Here is a 20791-nt window from a genome sequence, read left to right on the forward strand (position 1 = left end):
TACAATAATTTTCAACCCTAAACAAATAGCTTAAATGAATGTGAATGGCGTATGTATGAATATATGCAATTGCATGCATCAAACAACGCATGTATGCATGTAAACAACTTGTTTGATTAGCTCTAGGGTACACAGGTGTATTCTAAGATCGACCTCAGGTCAGGTTACCATCAAGTAAAGGTAAGAGCAGAAGATGTATCAAAGACAACTTTCAAGACCAGATATGGGCATTGCGAGTTCCTTGTTATGTCATTTGATCCAACGAATGCTCCTGCAATACTTATGGATTTGATGAATAGGATTTTTCATCCATATGTAGACCAGTTTGTTGTTATTTTTATTGATGATGTACTGGTCTATTCGAAGAGCTATGAGGAGCACGAGATACATTTGAGGCAGGTCTTGTAGATGCTCAGGAAAAAGAAGTTGTACACCAAGTTCAGTAAATGTGAGTTTTGACTTGAGAAAGTTGTGTTTTTGGGGCATGTTATCTCAGGAGACAAAATTTCTGTGGATCCCAGTAAAATTGATGAGGTAGTGAATTGAACTAAATCGAGGAACGCCTAGGAGATCAGGAGTTTCTTGGGGTTAGCTGGTTACTACCGTCATTTTATCGAGAGGTTTTCAGTTTTATCAGGGCCTTTGACATGACTGACGAGGAAGAATGTCATATTTGAGTGGGACGATAGCTGTGAGCAGAGTTTTCAGGAATTCAAGCGGAGGCTAGTCACATCACCAATACTGATCATCTCATCAGGGGATGAGGGTTATTCTATCTACAGTGATGCGTCCTTGAAGGGACTTAACTGTGTATTGATACAGTATGGTAGGGTGGTAGCGTATGTGTCCAGACAGTTGAAAGAATATGAAAATAAGTACCATACCCATGATCTTGAATTGGCTACAGTGGTACACGCATCGAAGATTTAGAGGCATTACCTGTACGGCGAGCGATGTGAGATTTTCTCTGATCACAAGAGTTTAAAGTATTTCTTCACTCAAAAGGAACTGAATATGACATAGAGAAGATGGTTTACGCTTATTAAATATTTCGATTGTACCATCAGTTATTACCTAGGGAAAGCAAATATGGTAGCTGATGCGTTGAGCAGGAAGTCTGCGACACCAGTGTTAGCAGCTATGGATATCCAGTATCCGATCATGATGGATCTAGAGAGACTCGACAACGAATTAGTAGAGAGTGATCCTCTAGTATGTATTTCCATTTTAGTAGTACAACCTATTTTACAGGAAAGAATTAAAACCACTCAGAAGGAAGATCCAGAATTAGCAGAGGTGATAAATAAAGTGCAGACTAGTTAAGGAGAGGAATTCTGCATGTATTGCAGATGGCAGGGCTTTACAGTTCTGTTTCAGATTATGTGTTGCTCCTGATGCTGACATCAGGAAGACTATCATAGAAGAGGCTCACAGATCTTTGTATACAACTCATCCCAGCAGTACAAAAATATATAAGGAACTACGAGAGTTTTATTGGTGGAGTGGCATGAAGAAGGAAATCGCCGTGTATGTAGCCCATTGTTTGACGTGCCAGCAGGTAAAAGCTGAGCACCAGAGGTCGGCAGGTCAGTTGCAGCTGCTATTTATTCCATAGTGGAAGTGAGATCATATATCTATGGATTTTATCTTAGGGCTACCTTCGACATCGCATGGCCAGAATGCGATTTGGGTAATTGTAGATAGGTTGACTAAGACCGCCAATTTCCTCCCTATTAAGATCAACTATTCCCTCAGCCGTTTGGCAGAGATTTACATTTAGGAGATAGTTCATTCTCATGGGCTTCTAGTATCTATAGTGTTAGATCGAGACCCACGTTTCACGTCACGTTTCTGAAGAAGCTTGCAAGAAGCTTTAAGGTCTCAGCTATTGTTTACCACGGCATTCCATCCTCAGTCAAAGGACAGAATGAGAGGACGATACAGATATTGGAAGATATGCTCTGGGTGTGTGTATTAGATTTTGGGGGTAGTTGGAATCTGTTCATGCCACTAGTGGAGTTCGTGTATAATAACAATTATCAGGCCAGCACTGGCATGACACCGTTTGAGGCTTTATACGATAAGAGATGTTGATCTCCTTTGTATTGGGACGAGATGGGTGAGCTGTGAGTTGTGGGACCAGAGCTTGTGCATCAGGCGTTTGATAAAGTTCGACTTATCAGGCATAGGATCAGTGCAGCTTAGAGCCAACAGAAAAGTTATGCCGATAATCGCCATCGAAAATTGGAGTTTGACGTCGGTGATCATATATTTTGGAAGATAGCTCCGTTGAAAGGGGTTATGTGATTTCGAAAGAAGGGTAAACTTAGCCCTAAGTTTATCGATCCATTTGATATTTTAAACAAAGTGGGACCGGTTGCCTACAGGTTAGCTTTACCACCTGTGTTATCCAGGATGTACGACGTATTCCATGTTTCCATGTTGAGGAAATACATCCTGGACCCTTCTTATATTATTAGTTATAGTAAACTAGAGCTCAGTGACTCGCTAGCCTATGAGGAGGTACCAGTGCAGATACTGGATATAAGAGAACAGGAATTGCGTAATAAGAAGATTCCTCTGGTAAAAATTTTATGGAGGAATCATGCAATAGAAAAGGCTTATTGGGAGCTCGAGGAACAGATTAGACAAAAATACCCACAATTGTTCCAAGAAGTTCAAATGTAATTAGAAAATGTAAGTAAATATGTAGTATTTCTTTTGCAGGTACATGTAATACTTTAGTTAGTAAGTGGTATTTTAGTTTTGGGGGAAATTTTATTTTGGTGTATGTAATCTCCCAGGACTTGGAATGTAACCACAGTATTCCTCCACCATAAGTGAGGGAAAGTAATAAAATAAGTAGACCATTTTGCCTTTAAGGGATGATGAGTTGTATGAATAGTAAATTTCGAGGACGAATTTTATAAGGAAGGGAGAATGTAATGACCCGAAGAATTATTGTGTTTAAATAATAAGAGAGAGGAAAATAGAAAAATACCCAAGGGTATGCCTTGTCGACGAGAAGATACTAAGAGGATGATTTTGGAAAATCCAAATTTCGCCAATGAGGGGGAGATTTCATCAACGAGAAGCCTTCTTGACCTCGTCGACGAGGTGACATGGCTCGTTGATGAAAGTCTGTGTATAAAAAGGCCAAACTTCATTTTTTCAGCGGATTTTCGAAGCTCAAACACTCTCTCTCTCTTCTCTATGATTTCTCTCTCCTCTCTCTTCGATTCCGATTCGGTCGTTTGCTGAATCGACAATCTGAGGCCACCACGATGCTCCTGAAGAAGTTCTCTCCAAGTCTGCCGGAGTGGATCGTTGGTGGAGTTGAGTTGGAATTCATCATTGGTTTAAGGTAAGACTTTTTTATGCCAAATTTGGTCTTACTGTAGTTCTAGGAAATGTTATTCACAGAAAAATACTGAAATTTAGTTCTAAAAGTTGTCGTTTTCAGGGTGTTGAATGGGAAACCCTGCGGGTGCAAGACGAGCGCATTTTAGGGGGTTTCTCTTCAGTGCCAGGTAAGGGAATAAACTAAAGCAGTTATTTTTCTTGCAAAATTATTATTATTTATTAGCAAATTCATTTTCAGGAAGCATGTATAATATATATGAAGAGATTGGTAATAATGCATGTTTGGGAAAATACTACTATTATGTTGAAATGTATATATATTAGTATGATATGTCAAGAAATATGATTTTTTAGAATGAAATATACGGTTTATTTAGCATTGTGTGGCATGAATATTATTTTACCTGAAAAGTATTATGTTATAGAAATTTTACAAATTAAGCATGTTTTTACAGATTATGAGATAATGCAGTACATTATGGTTCCAAATATATGATAAATGAATTATTTATTCAGAACGATATTTATGACATGTTCGGTGCAAGGCCGTAATTGATAGCCGATGCAAGGACGTGTATGATATATGATTTCGGTGCAAGGCCATATGTATGATTTTGGCGCAAGATCACAGATATGAAAGTAAACAGTGCAAGGCCGTATGTTTTTACATTGTTATGAAACATGCTATCAATTTATTTACATTAAACTGTATATTATCATGTATTATCAGAACCCTGATGATAGTTCAGTTCAGTTACAGGGGCACGGTACCGTTGCTATATAGATCAAATATTATGTTCAGACCTGTTCTAACCACCCCACAAGGGGGTGGGAGATGGATAGTCGATGTGGCTTTCAGTGTAGAATTGTAGACATCCACCTGGCAGTGCAGACCAGAGTGTGGCGAAGCCATCATACTTACAGACATTTTTAACTCAGCAGTGGTCAGCCACTCATTGTCGGGTCCCGCCTTCGGGCTGTACAACCCATCTTGAGGGGTAATACATGACATCGACTAGCTATACATCCTGGGTAAATTTTCAGTATTACCAGTTATATCACACATTTTATAAACTGTATGATTTATTAGAAAATACGAAAGTATATGATTATTTAGTATGTTATAATGAATGTTTTCAGGTATATAAAATGTACTGTATATGTGTAATTGCATAAAAATTCATCTTGCCACACAACTGTATTTAGTTTATTTTCCCTTACTGACCCCAAACTTAAATAATTTTCAGGAAACCTATAAAGACCGGCGGTTCAAGGCCGCCGTTGAGTCAGTTGAGTTACCTCGATAAGAGGGTAAGTTTGGATTAGGATCAGAAGTTTTTGGATGTGGGATCCTAGAGATATTTTGTATTATTTTTTGGAGATGTATATAAACATAGTGATTTGGTTTATAGTTAACTCTGGTATTATATACTTGTGGTTATGAGAATGATGATTTATATTTACTGCTGCCTAGGTTCCGTTGTGTATAACAGGTGTCCTCGTTACCCACAGGTTTGGGTTGACTGTATTATTTAAATATGTTTTAATTTATGATAAATTAAGCATTTCATTACAAAACTTCAACATACATCAAGGTCCTTCCATTCTCATATTACATCTCAAAATAATAAGCCAACTAATTCGACCCATATGACCACAATACAAGCCCAGCAGCTTACAACATAAACTACTAACATGTGAGTTCTTGCAGTCACTCTCAAAAAGAAACTATACTAGTCTCCACCCCTAGTTATGATAAAATCGATCTCTAGGATTCCCTGAAAAGATATGTTGTATAACAAGGTGAGACACCTCTCAGTAAGGAAGATTAAGTTAATAATAGTGTATGGTCAATATGCGTTTTAGTGTATATAAAATCATACATCTCTCTTTTAACTAAAAATATAATGTATACTCATTGCTTATTTCTCACAGTATAAATCAGTATTGAAAACAATTACATCATTTACATAAATATACAAATATGCACAAAAGACTCTCCCTGGAACTAAACGCCATGTATAAACCCCCATGGTTAGGGTTATGCTACCTGAAGACTGGACTAAAACCTGGGGGATCAACCCAGACCAAGCCACTCCTTGCTAACTACGTCTGCAGGCTTCTGCAAGCTTACTTACGGGTCCAATTGCCTTCCCACTTCCTGGTACGTACTTCCAGGGAAGGTAACACCTCTGCTTGGGTCAATTGGATGGACCACCCAACACCACTCTCAAGTCTAGTGTGGGCACACACGGTCAACTGGTGAAACTCTCTCTAGCAACGGTATCATGCTCATAACAACTGGTCCTCATGGTTCCTAGAGCATATAATGCAATTTAAGTAATTAAAACTGAACTTTAAACTCATTGCACATAAAGTATGTCATTTTATAAACCCTGGCCTCGTGCTGTTTAATACAAACTGAGCCTTGACCCTCTATTACAATTTGACTCTCATCCGTTGAATAAAACTCCGGCCCTTGGCCGTATGGTAAAACTCAACCCTTGGCCCTCTCATAAAAGTCCCTGCATTTCTCAAACAGTTCCAATACATTTCTTAAACATTTCAGTATTTCACAAACATTCCCATTTCTGATATTACCATAACTCTCAAAATAGAATTCACCTACCACACAATTTTCCATATTTATAACATAGCTCATAGGCAATCATGAAGAACACTATATAAATAGTTTGCATGATCAAACTGAGCTTTCCACCATTCATTCCTACTCAAAATGTCGTATCACATATCCCAAGTTTGAAAAAGGTCATTTTGAAAGGTTGGTTTTCAAAATATTAATTGAAAACATAAATATACTTACTCCAAAAACATTTTGTATGGTTCAAAGTAACTAAAATGCTACATTAACTTAATCCCCTTACCTATTTTTGAAATAAGAACCGAAACGAACCGAAAACTCAAAACCCTAGCTTTTTGAACCGGTGAAACTATGAGATTCGGTGAGCCAAAAGAGAAGAGAATGATCTGAGTGCACGAGGGAGCCCGGTGGAGCCTTTTGACGCAAGAAACCCAAAACCCTAGCAGAGCTCAAAAGAGGAGGATTTTGAATTTCTTAAAAAAATGAGCTCACTTATATTTATAGGTGAACATGCCTAGGAGAGAACCGGCGCCAGTTTTTTTCCAGGTTACAAAATCGTCGCTAGTTTGGACTCTAACTTACCAAATTCCTTTTTTTTTCATTTATTTTCCTTTATTCCTCTCTTTTATATTTATTTTATTCTATTTTTTGATTTTGGGTTCTTACAATACATACCCCATTGTAGAACTCCTGTCATCAAAGCCCCCTACATAGTCTGCACCAACAAATATCACAACTGACGGATCACTTTGTTGCTTGCTGAAACACCCCATTGCACCAGCATAGAGGACCTTTGACATATCCCGAACATCCCTGTCCATCCTTGGGTACCAAGCAATAAACAATCTACATTGATTCTCCACAAAACGACCCTGAGACGAAAAACAAAACCTTCACGCAGTTTTGTCGACAAAGCCACCTTGAGATTACTCCAATCTCCTTGCAGCTCTATCTTTGAGAATATCCAAACCAAGACTCTTCTTGGATATACCCAAAACCTTAATCTCAAAACCTTTTTCTCAACAGAATTCCAAACTAATTAGCCTCAATCAAAGCTTTCCCAAAAAATAACATGTTATCCAAAAATGATAAAAACATCACCCCTTTGCATCCTATCACTCCCTTCCCCATGGAAGCTCCACCAACTGCCACATATCACTCATATACAATGACTTCATATCCTCCACCATAGTACTTATCCATCTATTCCCTTTGTTATGCATTGCATCTTAATAAATAGTAGGAACCTTGCTGGTAGTAATGAATGCATAAAACAACTGAATATCAAATTTTTACCTAAGTGGTGGCCTGATAGTGCATCTAGACCAATTTTTTTCGAGCTGGTCTCCCGAGTTGTTGTGTAAAACCCTCAAATATGCACAACAAAATATATATTTGTGTAAAGAATCAAACACACACTGCAGAAATTTAATGGTGAATATACAGAACAATACACAATAATGGAAAATTAATAAAAGTAATAACAATCACAAAGACGCAGGAAATTATGTGGTTGATCAATGACTACATCCACGAGAGTAAACAACAAAGATTCATTATCTTCTTGTGTAAATTACAAGAGCAATACAAGAATCCTCTCAATTCTCTCAACAACTATCAACCAACCCCACAAATACATCCAATAAGACATAAATAGAGTTCTCGGAGGTTTTCCTTCTAACCCCCAACCATACTAACATCCATCTTTAAAAATTTGAAATGCGCTATGAATCCCAAGCCAAACCATCGACGACTTCATATAGAATGTAAATTTTCCAAATTTTGCTCCAAATCATTGCAGTTTTCGTCAACTAATTGGTCAAACCTTCTACAATTTCCCCTACTACATCTAAATTCTTTGGTTTCCTATGATGTTTTCTTCCTTGTACATGTATACGACTCAATTTATGAGCCACATATCACAACAATCATCACTTTGGTGAATATACACCCCTAAGGAGAAAGTGAAAACATGAACCTACTGTTCCACCTTGAACTTAGGACGTTAGATTGGGACCACCTCCCGTCTGGTAATTGGAGGCAAACACTAAGTCTAAGTAACGCCACTTGAACTTGTCGATGGTATTTTTAGCTTCTACCATCAACCCTGATTCAGTTGCAAAATGCAATAACCTAAGACTGCACCCTAGGCTTCCAACAAGGCCTTCCCACAACAATAAAAGATCTCACCAAAGCTGTTGCACGCCTTATATCACCAAAGCCCATTGCATAGTATTCAAAAGATCTCACAACCGACAGTCCACTTTGTTGCCTACCGAAACACCCCATTACACTATGTTGGGGGACCTTTGACATATCTCGTACATCATACAACCTATCCTTGGGTACCAAGTGGTAGACATTTCATATCGATTCTCCATAGAACCCCCTTGAGACGATAAACAAAGTCTCCCTGTGGTTCCGTCCACAAAGCCACCCTGAGATAACACCAATCTCCTTGCAGCTCTGTCAATGCGAATCATCAAACCAAGACCCTTCTTAGTCGTACCCAACACATTTATGTCAAAAACGTTCAACAGAGTTCCCAACTAATTAGCCTCAATTAAAGTTCTCCTAGCCAATAACATGTCATTCACACAGTAGATATATCACTCCTATGCATCCTATCACCCTCTTCCATATTGGAAGTGTACAGACCTGGAAAATTTAAATTTATGAGAAAACAAGGAAAAGGAAAAAGAAAAAGAAAAAGAAAGAAAAGAAGGAATAAAATTTGAAAGGGGCAAAAACAGCAAGGACTCATCGATAAGGAGATCCTAAGAGCCAAGAAATCTCAGATTTAAAAGGCTCGTCAACGAACCCATTGCTCTCATCGACGAGTGTCCTTATTTGACTCGTTGACGAATCCTCTATTCTCCTTGATGAGTATGATAGCTTTACTGTGATCTCAAGAGGGGGAGGGGGTGAATTGGTACTTTTAAAATTTAAGCCCTAGGTCAATCTCCTACCAGTAGTATTTTCACAACCCTATGGTCAATTTAGTGCAAGTAATGTAAATCAATTGTAATATGTACCAGTAATTAAATAAAGCAATATAATTAATAACAGAAGCACTAGAAAGCAGTAAAGTAAGAGTGACACGCAGAAATGTTATCGAGGTTCAGCCAATTGCCTATGTCCCCGCCTTGGCTAACAAGCACAAGGATTACCACTATAATTGCTCATTTAAGCGGGTGGTGCGGCACCTATACAAATAAGGTCAATTAGCATAAGGTTGACCTCAACCTTTACAACCAATCCTTACCAGGCTGGATTACCGCCCCTTCAAGCTACGCCTAGAAATACAACAGTATTCTCTCAAACAGATGGTACAGAAATAGTGCTTTCACGTAAAGCTAATATGTACCCAAATGCGCACATTTACATACACATCAATAACATGAATATAGTGTAAGCTCAGTGATGCAAGTTTTGTGCAATCAATGCTCAACACAATATAATCAGTATGATGCTCAAGAGTGTTCAATATAAGCAATATCTTGGAATCAAAACAAAGTATTTCAATAGCACATCAATATTCCAAGTATACGAATCAGATAATCAAACTAGTTCAAAAAGAGTTTTCCTTAATGAAAGATGCACAACACTAGTTTGAAAATAGTTCTTATTTGTGAAAAATTTGCACACCAAAAATCAAGCTATTAGACACTTGCAACAAAGATGCAAATATCCTAAGCTTACTTGGTTTATCCCCACACAAGATTTATAATGAGCAAAATTGTGGGATAAACCTAAGCTAAAACTCCCCAAAAGAAATATAGCAGTCAATCACTCAAATGGGAGTTTCAAGCAAACTATAGCAATCTTAAGCACTCTAAAAATATTCACACAATCTCAGAAGATATCAAATGGATGGAGATTTGAGAGTATTTGGCCAAAAGATGTATTTTCAAGAGAGAGGATATTCTAGCTAATCTATTTGCTAATCTTCTCCTAATCTTGCAAATGAACTCATATTTATAGCCAAGGGTAAAAATATATCTGGTTGGGACATGATGGGAATAATTAAAAAGGTCCCAAAAGGTTAAAATACAATCAGCCCAAATTAAACCTGTTTTATTACGGTTAAATTAATTTTAACCGGCTGGGGTTCGGGTGGCTGAACCGAGGTTCGGTCGCTTGACAAGACTCAGTAATAAATTTTATTAAACTTAGTTCAGTCACCCGATTTCACAGTCAGAGACCCGAATTAAAGTCAATAGCATTGCTTTGTGATTTCGGATGTCCGGTCCTATATTCGGGGGCCCGAATCCATGTATTCGGTCGCCCGGGGTCTTTTTTGAACTAAAACTGTCGATCATCTGAGTTGGTGGACTGTCCCTTTCAAGTGGTTCAGGCGCCCGTGGATGGTATGTGTATTTATGGATCGGTTGCCCAAGAGCCTGGTCAACTTGTTGACTTGTCAACAGTTGGGCGCCCAAGGAGTTTTGAACTCCAGGGGTTCGGTCGCCCGAGCTCTCTCAAGTTGCTTAGAAATGTTCAATTCAAGCACAATTTTAACACTCCTATATATTATATGCTATTTGTGTGAGTGTTGGGACCTAGAGTCTTACTATGGTCTTATTGAGCTTACCATATATCCTATATGCATAATATGCGGGTAAGATAAATACAGACCACATCCTGAGTTACTATTACAGACCCATATTACATATATTGAATTTACAATTACAAATTTGAAAGGTCTTCAAGGTCTTCTGGTTGCTTCAAGTGTCCTTCCTTGAGATATTCATTTAGACCTGCACAAACACTTGACATTTATCAAATACCTGAGTATTTGTTATTATCAAAATCGGGTGCTACTTATAAGGTCAACAAAGTACACGTGGACTAGCAGCCTATAAATAGGCTTTAAGTTGTTTTCAGCGAGAAAAATCACTCTCCTCACTCTCTTTGTCTAGGGTTTCGACCCCTCTTCCTTCTCTCTTTCGATTTTGACCTAGGTTTAGCCCATTTTGACGATCAGACTCACTTCAAAAAAAACTGATTTTTAGTAACTAAACTATTATTGATGGATACAATTCCGTCACTGAAAGTGGGTATTACTGACGGTTTTATCAACCATCACTAATACGACACTATTAGTGATGGATTTGAAACCGTCACTAATATTTTCGTTACTCAAACCAGGAAAAAATCACGGGAAAACATTTTTGGCGCAGCAATTATCTCGAGAAAATATTAGTGACAATTTCTGCGGTATTAATGATGAATTAAATCCTTCACTAAAAGACTCTTATTAGTGACGATTAAATAACCGTCACTACTATCATTTTAAAAAATAAAAAAAATTATTTTAGAGTATTAGTGACGAATTTGATGATCCGTCACTATTAGCCCCTTATTAGTGACAAATTTAGGAATCGTCACTAATACCTCTTTTATTTAGAAAATAAAAAATAAAATTTATTTCATAGTATTAGTGACGAATTTGAAGATTCGTCACTATTTCCCTTATTAGTGACGGATTTGAGAACCATCACTAAAACCTCTTTTATTTTGAAAAAAAAAATTATTTTAGAGTATTAGTGATGAATTTGAAAATCTGTCACTATTAGCCCCTTATTAGTAAAGGATTTAGGAACCATCACTAATACCTCTTTCATTTAAAAAAAAATTTAAAAATTATTTCAGAGTATTAGTGACGAATTTGAAGATTCGTCACTATTAGTCCCCTTATTAATGGTAGATTTAGGAACCGTCAGTAATACCTCTTTTATTTTAAAAAAAAAAATTATTTCAAAGTATTAGTGATGAATTTGAAGATTCGTCACTATTAATCTCTTATTAGTGATGGATTTGGGAACTATCACTAATACCACTTTTATTTTCCTGATTTCCCCCAATCTCTCCCTCATTTTCCCTTCTATCCCTAATCTTTTTCCCCCCTCCCCTCCTCTCGCCCGTCACTGTTCGCTCCTCCTGCCGCCGCCACTGGCTCCTCCCACATTTTCATTCTTCTTCTACAAATCAGTGTGTGTGTGTGTTGTGTGCGTTTATGTGTGTGTCGTTCGCCTGTCACCATTCACTCCTCCCACCGCTACCGCTACCGCTGCCACTATCATAAAGCGAACAAGCAGGTTTTCTTCTTCTTCTTCTTCTTCTTCTACAAACCAGTGCACGAGTGCGATTGTGTGTGTGTGTGTGTGTGTGTGTGTGTGTGTGTGTGTGTGTGTGTGTATGTGCACGCGTGTGACTGTGTGGGTGTGTGCTACATTCACATATTTTTGTATTGATTGTGGATTAGAACTTTGGGGAAAGTTCCTCGTATCTTTAGAAAGAAAAATGATAGAATACTCATAGATAAATCCATTGCAAATTTGGAGGCTACAAATCTGCACAAACCTCCTACTTTTATCGTCAATGCTGCATGTCTTTGAGGGACTGCATTGGGATTAATCGTAGTACTTTTATCATAGATACTAATTACACAAATCTAACTATATATTTGATGCGTACAATTTGTTAATTAATCGATTATGCATACTCCTAATAAGCTAGAATTTCCAAACATATGCCAAACAACCTAGGTTTTCCAATTAATATCTTCTTGGTGGATTGTAGAATCACGAGTGTTTTTTTTCTTTGATTGATTCGGGTAATAGATTTGATTGAGAATGGTCAAATAAGTCTTTGGAATGTAAACTTTCAATTCAACTTGTGATCATTTGATCTTGAATTCATATGCTTGATTCCTGAAACATCACCACTTTAACCAAAACATGTTAAATTCCCTTGCTTTGTTATCATCAAAATAAGATTCGTAGGCCTTGTTAGGCCAACAACTTTGTATCCATTGATGGTTTAGTCCAGTTTCAGAGAAGTTTTGCTCTCAGTATTGAACCGTTGATGGTATGTCTACAAACCATCAACAGCTTAGCTTGGGAACCTAGCGTGGATTTTCAAATTTTGAATTGGGATGTTAAGTTGGTTGGGGTTTGGAGGGAAAGCCTCCGGAAACTTTATATATACGTTGTATATGTTGTATTTGTAGTGATGTTCATGTCTTGGACATACGATAGTAAGAAAAAAACTATTGATTGCTCCTTTGGATGTAGGCATTGCTAAACCACATAATTCATTGTGTTATTGTTATTGCTTTCATCATTATCTTTATGATTGTTGTTTTATATTTTCACCGTTGAGTGCTACATTTTAAGATCAATTTATTCCACTATGCAATTCATTTATCACAACAAATTGGTATCAGAGCATTGTTGTAATGACCTCTATAACTTCTTCTACAAAGTTCAATGTTGTCAAGTTCGATGGAATGGGAAACTTTAGTTTATGGTAGAGAATGGTGAAGGATATGTTAGTGCAGCAAGGTATGGTGAAGGCCTTAATTATACAGAGATCAATTGAAAAGCATGGATGACACAAGTTTGAAGGAATTGGAAGCAAAGGTCGTGGCAACTATCAGATTATGTTTGGCTGTTGACATGCTGTATCATGTCAAGGAAGAGGATTCTCATGTGGCAGTTTGGCAGAAAGTTGTATTGGCTTAAGATGGTGGAATATTCGGATTTGAACCAACACATCAATGCACTCAATCAAATCATAAGTAATTTAATGCAGGTTGAAGTGAAATTCGAGGAAGATGACAAGGCGCTGATGTTATTGAATTCCCAACTTGCATCTCACACATATGAGAATTTGGTTACTACTCTAGCATGGGGCAAAGAAAACCTAAATTTGGAAGAGGTAACAAGCACATTGCTAGGTTTTCATCAAGGAAAGATGGCCAACGATGAAATTTCACATGATGAAGGGCTTATGGTGAAAAGTAACCAGGAACGTGGGAAAAGCAAGTCCCAGAGTGGATCTCGGTTGCATTCGAGGAAGAAGAAGGACATAAGGTGTTTTAAGTACTACATGAAAATTGGGCACATAAAACTGGAGTGTTTGGAGTGGAAGAAGGGGAATGCTAAAAATCATGAGGGTTCGCCAAAATCTTTAAATGTAGTTGATAGAGACTCAGTGAGTAGTGATGGTGATATGCTATTTGTTTCATTGGGTTCAAAATGCCTCACAGATTCTTGGATCCTAGATTTTGGATGTTATTGTCACATGACACCAAATAGAAATTAGTTCAACACCTATATGTCAGTTAATTCTGGTTATGTTCTAATAGGAAATGACGCTTCATACAAAATAGTTGGAATAGGAAATGTCAGAATTAAGATTTATGATGGTATTGTGAGAAATTTATGTGATGTAAGACATGTACTTGATCCAAGGAAGAATGTGATTTCATTGGACACTTTATATTGTGACGGATATAGTTACAAGTCTAAAAGTGGGATAATGAAGGTATGTGAATTAGGCGATTTGATGGTGATGAAGGGACGGAAGTTAGCGGAAAATATCTATGCACTGTAGGGTACCATAGTTGTAGGTCGAGTTGCAGCTATAGAATTTGAGTTAGATGACACTAATTTGTGGCATACATGCGGTTAGGGCATATAGGTGACTACATTTATTCAAATGTTTGGGGACTGGTAAGGATAGCATTATGGGGTTTGGAGCAGAATTTAGACAAATTACATTTTGTCTGAAATCGTCGATGGTTTTTCTCAGGATGCCGAGCGCAGATTTCAAATTTTGAAAGATGGACGTTAGTATGGTTGGGGTTTGGAGAGAAAACCTCTGGGAACTCTATTTATATGTATTATTGGATGTATTTGCGAGGTTGGTTGACAGTTGTTGAGAGAATTGAGAGGATTCTTGTATTTCTCTTGTAATTTATACAAAAAGATAGTGAAACATTACCGTTTGCTCCCATGGATGTAGGCATTACCGAACCACGTAATTCCTTGTGTCTTTGTGATTGTTATTGCTTTTACACTACAAAAAAACTGGTTTTTAGTGACGAAACTATTAGTGACGGATTCAATTTCACACAGAAATTATCCTAGAAAAATATTAGCGATGATTTCTGCGGTATTAGTGACGAATTATATCTGTCACTAAAAGACAATTATTAGTGATAATTAAATAACCGCCACTACTATTATTTTACAAAAATGGAAAAAAATTTAGTTCATAGTATTAGTGACAAATTTGGAGATTCGTTACTATTATCCCCTTATTAGTGACGGATTTGGGAACTGTCACTAATATTTATTTTATTTTTAAAAAATGGAAAAAATTTATTTCATATTAGTAGTGACGAATTTGGAGATTCGTCACTATTAGCCCGTTATTAGTGACAGATTTGGGAACCATTAATAATACTTCTTTTATTTTTTAAAAAATTATTTCACAATATTAGTGACGAATTTGAAGATTCGTCACTATTAACCCCTTATTAGTGAAAATTCGTCACTATTAGCCCCTTATTAGTGACGGATTTGGGAATCGTCACTAATACTTCTTTTATTTAAAAAAAAAATTGATTTCATAGTATTAGTGACGAATTTGGAGATTCGTCACTGTTAGCCCATTATTAGTGATGGATTTGGGAATCGTCACTAATACTTCTTTTATTTTAAAAAATAAATAAAAAGGATTTATTTCACAATATTAGTGACGAATTTGAAGATTCGTCACTATTATCCCCTTCTTAGTAACAGAATTGGGAACCGTCACTAATACTTCTTTTATTTAAAAAAAAATGAAAAAAATTTATTTCATAGTATTAGTGACGAATTTGGAGATTCGTCACTATTAGCAAAGTATTAGTGATGGATTTGGGAACCGTCACTAATACTTCTTAAATTTCATAATATTAGTGACGAATTTGGAGATTCGTCACTAATAGTTTGACAAAAACCCGCACACGGGTTCCCCCAATCTCACTCCTTTCCCTCCAATCCCCCTTATTTCCCTCCATCTCTCAATCTCTCAATCTTTCCGGTCTCTCTCTCTCTCAGTCTCGCCAACTCTCAATCTCTCTCTCTCTCTCTCTCTCTCTCTCCCCCCATCTTTTTTCATCGCCTCTGTTAGCGGTCTGGATCCGTCCTTGTTGCCTTCGCTGAGGAGATCAATCACTATAGGCCGGCGGTGTAATTTTGGTATGTGAGGAGGGCAATGCGGGTGAAAAGGCTGGGGCTTCGGTCAAAGTTAGTGGGGGTGCAGGCCACTAGGCTAGTGGGTGGAGCGCCTTCAACTAGGGACGTTGTTCGGGTGCGGGTGTTCTGATTACGAGCCTTGTTTCCAGAGAGGTAAGTGTACTCTAATTCTTCTTTGATTGAAATATTTATTTTCTAGACTCTCTTTATCTTCATTTTTTTTTTCTTGCGAAAATCAAAATGAAAATTTCATCTTAAAAATCTATCATCCGTGGTTTTTTGCTCAGTGGTAGAAGAGACTAGATTTTGGGGGTTCATTGTTTTTTTTTTTTTTTTTTGATCAATAGCTTACTTATCATAACATCCAAACTATAGAGCATCATAATAAATGCAAATGTATAATAACAAAAGAACATTTACATTATTGTTTGACTTGGCATTCCAATATTGCTGCTTCAAAAATCCATTTTGAATCATCTCCAAGATTCAGTGTTGTCATCAAGTTATAGCTGCGATGATACTTCATACTAATGCAACTGCGTCTAACAAAAGTGCAGCATCCATACTTTATAATTGCAGCAAAATAGGTCTGAAGTCAGCATAATCATCAAACCAATCAAACTTGAAATTATATGTCACTCCATCAAAGAACTAAATCTTTAACATCAAATAACCCAGCAAGAGCACCAAAATTTAGACCACATCAAAGGCTTCAAGCTATTCCAACTATGCCTAACATATCTACAACATCTATACTTCGTATTGCAGTAGACCAGATCAGTCAGCACAAATTTCCAACTAGTCAAATTTGAATTTTGCTGAAGTCACTCCATCAAATAGCTGAAACTTTAACAACAAAGACCCAGAAAAACCTTCAGAATTAACCACATCTGGGTGTAGGAGTAAAACTAGCAAAATCCATAATTCAGTTTGACTTAATAACCAGCACTATAGCCCAAAATTGACTGTAGAACTAAAGACTGGCACACTTTCCTTCCAGATTCTATACTATCATTATGATTGTAGTTGTGTCTATACTTCAAATCTGATCCTGCTATGTCAAACAAGACAGCAACCTTCATAACTGAAGCATTAACTACATAAGCACGAACAAAATTTTTTATAGCTCACTGATCTCTTCAAAATTGCATCTAGCAGGACTGCAGCATCCAAAATTCAGAATTGTGTCAAAGGCCTTGTAGATATTAGGACTGAATAACTTTAGAACAACCAATTTTAAAACTTCAGCGTCCAAATTTTCAGAACTGCGTCAAAGGCCTTACAGGTTTCACAATACTTCAATCAATCAACTTTGAATTTTTCTGAAGGCACTCCATCACATAACTGAATGTCCCAAGGCCTTGCAGTTAATACAAGACCTTGGCAGACCCTCATACACAATCTCCTGAGTTATTTCCATCTCTTCTGGCAACATTATATCTACACCGTACTTAATCTTTTTGGCTACATCCACTTCAACCATAGCCCTAGCATAAGAGACTCTAGCTCGATTAGTAGTGAGCCTGTCCATGTACAATGGTCTCCCAATCTGTGAGCATATCCTCCCTATTACACAAGGGTGCCACAGTTTAAAAGGAAGATCCTTTAATTGGATCCAACTGGTACAACAGTTCTTTGCTCCACCCCAAACTAAAAAAATCTAGGCATCCTTTTTAAAATCAGAGTTCTTCAATACACACTATAAGGGCCATTCATGAGGACCTCATTGACATCTTCTTCTCTAAGGAATTTGAAGACAAACCATCCTTTATCATGTTGTGCAGAGACAACTTTCACACGCCAGGTTGCCATCAAGCTTTTAAGAGCTTCCTTTCCTGGAAATTTTCCCGTAAAGTAACGTACTAGATGTTTATTCACTATACCTTCAGAGCTGTGCATCTCATTTTCTGAAATCTGGACTTTCTCTCCACATGGCTTGAATACTGGTAGAGGACCACAATTGGCAGGGTCTCTATTTTTAGCAAACAATTCAGACCATGGAACCTTTTTGTTGTTCCTAATAATCATATCACCCTCCTGGCATTCATCAAGATTCTTATCACTCACCTCAGTAACAGTGGGGGCATGCCCAGAAATTTTATCTACTTCATGACACCTATCACAAGCACGAGCTATACCCACAACATTGCAGGAGTCAATCAAGTTCGCTTCATCTGAATCAGAGGATTCCATATCACCCCATTGAACCCTCTTTCCATTCCCCTTCTCAAGACCCTCTTCTTCATCTTTTCTAAAGGAATCTGAATAAAATGGATCCCTGGTCTGCATTGCATCACTGTTAGCCATCTAAAAAGTCCCTACCTTACTCTCCTTAATAATCTCTACCTCAACACTTTGACTTTGCTCAACCTGAGAACTCTTTGCATCAAGAGGAGGTCCCTGCTGCATTTTGACTGATTTTAGTCCATTTGAAGAGGCTAGGGCTTGTTGCGCAGCCAGCTTTGAATATCTTTCAAACTTTGTCATAATTTTAGTATGATTCTTCTTACTCCATTCATTCAAGTTACCACCTTTCATGGCTATGAATTTGAAAGCTAATTCCCTCTCTTCCTTCCTTTCATCTACCCGAGAGGCATTACCAGCAGGTTTAGGGTTCTCACAATGACCCATATCTACTGACAACCCCTTAGAATTCAAAATGACATTTAGGCGGGAATTTTGAACATGATTTCAATGCACCCAGATCAACTAGGGCTTGCAGTTTCTTCTTCAAACAGTCCCAAGACTTCAGAATCTGTATCAATGTTTAGATTATTCTCAATCCCCCAGCGATTTCTGACTCACAAAGCTTCTCAACGAGACCATGAAAAACCACTTCACAAGTCTAGGAACTCAGCGCAACAAATCTAAAATCGGCCCACTATCAACTGAAATTCGAATATTCAAGCACAATCCAATCTCGAACACAGCCGATTGTGAGGGATTCACACCACGGTCAAAGAGATTAGCCCTACAATCACATTCTGTGAGCATGCACTTTCTAGAGAGAAGGGAGATTTTCTCTCTCTAACATGATCTTCTTCTCTTGTCTTCATATATATCTTTATCTTTGGGGGTTCATTGTTCTTAGAATGTTATTTGTAGATTATGAGATCTGGGGTTTCTTCATCTCTATGGGCATTTAAACATTTGTCTGTTTTGTAGAAGTTCAAATTACAACTTTAGGAGGATATCTGATCCGAAGATTGATCATCCTCTTTGCATCAGAACAAACAAAAATTTCATCACTGTCAAAGCATTAAACTGGTTTCATGAAAATTCCTAAACATCATATCTTCTCACTATTACCACAATTCAATGTATATGTACAATCAAATAAAATAAGTAATGATCAAATGCATGATATTTAGATGCATTGGACAATGATACTACTATTGATGTTCACGGTTGTATGAATATTTATTGAATCAAGTTTATGAATCTCCAAGAACAAGAGTGTCCTTGAATGTATTTTACTATAGTATTTACCACCACTGATTTGCTATTGACCTTTTCAAAAGGACGTCATTAATTTTGGCCAAGACATGTGGGTCCATACACCAAGATTTTTTAATTTTTTCTTTTGAATCATTTTTTTTTCTCCATTTTTTATTTTCTGAAAAAAAAATTCCTTTTTTCAAACAAAGTAGGGTGCCAACAACCTCCTCAATGTATATTTTTATTCATGGATTGCTAGTTTCCCAAACAAAAGCCTACTAGTTTTGTGAACATTGCTTTGACTTAGAATTTCTAATAAATTTGTAGGTAACTAGGTTAAATAAAAATACAATACTTAGTCCATCGAACATAAATTGATAGGAAACCCATATTTTTACACTTATGACTCGTTATTCAATTCATTAAGTATTAGAACTTTGGAGTGCACTTTATGACAAACAGTAATGAGAAATCAAGTTTCAATGGAATTTTCAAAACGACATATCCTCAAAAAAAAATTGAATGGTTCGAGAGAAATTCTCCTTAATTCATTGTGTTGGATCAATTTTCTAGCCGAAATTTTTTATTTCTCATTTCTCATGAGTCAAGGAACAAGATTCCAAATTACTCCTAAATATCTGCTTTATAATAATTATACATTAATTGAAAAATGGAAAGTGTAGATATTTCTCTAATACTCCCCCTCAAGTTGGAGTATGGAGATCTGTAATGCCCAACTTGCGTGATAAGTCCTAGAAATGTTGTTAGGTTAGGCCTTGGTGTATGCGTGTTAAATTCATTGTAAGTGTAAAGTCTGAGCTGGGCACTTTGGTGCCATTCCACTTCTAATCTTCTGCTACTAAAATTTTTGCATTCATTTAAGATAGTGCCATGGCTGTCTTTTAGGACTTTATATCATACATGTTGCATTAATATGTGACCGAGTTACTTATTATTGTGCAGGGGGTTGTTGGGCTTTTTTTTTGAAGTGAAAACTCTACTTCAAGCGAAGATAGGTAAGCTGCTCTTATATGTTCATGATTATTTGTAAGGGATAATTTTTTTCCATTGAACTACTAGAATACATGAAAGGCCAAGAACTAAATGTCATATGAAGTAAACTGGCAAATTAATTACTATTTGCTCTTTTGTTGTAAGTTGTTATATTTAATGACAATAATTTTTTTTAAATTGATTGCAATAAATCTTCAGAACTACAATGTATAAATGACCAGTGAAAAGACAAGAATTAAATGTCATGTGAAGTAAATCTTTTGAATTTTTTAATTTCCTTAGTCGAAATTATAGTGCATCTCTTATGAAATACTGGATTGAGTTGTCATACTGGTTGTGA

This window comes from Malania oleifera, chromosome 5 (assembly GCF_029873635.1).
Source record: "Malania oleifera isolate guangnan ecotype guangnan chromosome 5, ASM2987363v1, whole genome shotgun sequence".
Classification (NCBI taxonomy): domain Eukaryota; kingdom Viridiplantae; phylum Streptophyta; class Magnoliopsida; order Santalales; family Ximeniaceae; genus Malania; species Malania oleifera.